Below are 2,005 nucleotides of genomic sequence, written 5' to 3' on the forward strand. Positions count from 1 at the left end.
TCTCTCTCTCTCTCTCTCTCTCTCTCTCTCTCTCTCTCTCTCTCTCTCTCTCTCTCTCTCCATCCTGCAGCAGAAGGAAGGATGTAAAGAACTTCACCTCTCCCACAACCTGCAGAGACTCTGAGATCCTGCCCCCCGGTCAGACCTGATCCCTGACCAGCTCAGTCGGGCTGCTCAGACTGGAGGAGCTGCAGGGATCAACTCCAGATCTGACTCTTCTGCTGCTGAACGAGTCTCTGCCTCACAAAAATCAGCTTTTTAMCCGGAGCTGCAGAACATGAGCAGCTCGAACCACCAGSACCAGAATCTGGTTCTGGGGTCTATAGWGTGGGTGGGTGTGAGTCAGCAGAATCATATCAATAAAAGCAGTTAGACTCGTGCACACGCGCGCGCACTTGCATCATAGTTTCTGTATGTGGCCACCTGAGGACCTGCTGGAGGACTTACGCTGCTGTTCTGTCCGGACCAGTGRACCATGGCCTGGTTGTGGGACGAGTCTCCGGTCAGGGCGAACGTGGAGCTGTTGACTTTGGGCTCCTCGTGCCTCGGACCCGCGTCTCTAAAGCGCGCGGCCCTCCGTCCCACCGCCGCGGAGCCGGTCCCCTCCGCAGGGTCCTGGTTCTGGACTTCATCACTGGGGCTGTTCCTCTTGGCGCGCGGAGATGTCCAAGCATCCCTGACCTTGTTAAGCGGAACTTTSGTTTTGCCAAACTGGTCCTCGTGGTACACACCAGGCGCGCGCAGGGCGTCTGAACTCCGTTTCATCCGGACGGATTCCGGCGGAACCKGAGAGCGTTCGGCGGACTGAGGCGCGCAGGGGACCGGCGGAGCCTCGGTACTCCCTGTCCGGTCTCCGTCCCCCAGAGCCTGTCCCTGCAGCCCCGTCCCGGTCCCGCTCGTGTCGAACTGAAGCAGTAATTCCTGTGTGCGCCACTTACTTCCAGGCTGGCACGACCTGCAAGTTATCTCAGCCTGGGCGGCGGGAAACAAGCAGCGCATGATGAGGAGACAAACCCAAAACCAACGGAGCCACTTCGGGCAGAACCTGAGCTCCTGCTCCATCACGGCTGGGGACGCTGATCCGGATCCTGGAAGTCCTTTCCCGGGAACGGGCGCTGGGATGCGGGAGAGGAGGTGATGCGCGGCGCAGATGCTGTTGAGCAAAAAGTGCGTCTGAGCCTAAGTGGTCCAAGTTGAAGGGTTTGATGAAATGAAGCCCCGCGCGCGCACGGGGGGAGGAGCTGGGAACTAGAACAATGTTCCGACTGTTTTTCTGCTCAGCTTCAATCAAAGCTCCAAACATTTCTCTGCTCCAGCTTCTCCTCAGACAGTTTAAGAGTCTATTTCTGGTCATTTTCTAATTATTTCTTCATCTCTGCTGCTGCAGCTTTTTAACCTCACAAAAAATCAGATCTGCAATTTTAGCTAATTTAAATGGATTTATCTTTTTAAATCAAAGACATGTGTAACAGTTATCTGCAGAGGCAGATATGAATCTGTTAAACATCAATAAAGTGTTCATCCTAAAAGAATGAATGCCACCCACAGTCTAAAGTTGTGAAACATGATGGTTTTAAGATCAAAGTTTAGATTGAACCATATAAATAATGAGCTCAGAGGACAACTCTCAGCATCACAGACCTGTAAAACAGACAGTGTTAGAGCCATTTTTGTGACTGATGTTGCTTAGCTGTGACGGCCATCTTGGATCAGGTTGACTCTAAATGTTAAACAGTTGTAGATGTTCATCGAAAGATTATTTTTTGAGACATTCATTAAAATATGTCTTATGATCCATGTGATATCCTGCCAACAGTGTAGAAAGACAAAACATAATCACTCTTCAGCATCAGGCAATAATATTTACCTGAGATAGACCTCAGACTGTCTGCAGCTCTGTGGGGATGTTGTTGTAGAGATGATGTTGTAAAGATGTTGTTGTAGAGATGATGTTGTAAAGACGATGTTGTAGAGATGAAGTTGTGGAGATGATTTTGTAGAGATG

At 50.7% G+C, this 2,005-nt stretch overlaps 1 pseudogene; it reads right to left on the reverse strand.

Annotated features, from left to right (window-relative positions):
• Positions 1-447: 447 nt before the first annotated feature.
• LOC106532224 (VPS10 domain-containing receptor SorCS1 pseudogene) lies at positions 448-1,722 on the reverse strand (annotated as a pseudogene).
• Positions 1,723-2,005: the final 283 nt, after the last annotated feature.

Source organism: Austrofundulus limnaeus, unplaced genomic scaffold (genome assembly GCF_001266775.1).
Source record: "Austrofundulus limnaeus strain Quisiro unplaced genomic scaffold, Austrofundulus_limnaeus-1.0 Scaffold734, whole genome shotgun sequence".
NCBI lineage: Eukaryota > Metazoa > Chordata > Actinopteri > Cyprinodontiformes > Rivulidae > Austrofundulus > Austrofundulus limnaeus.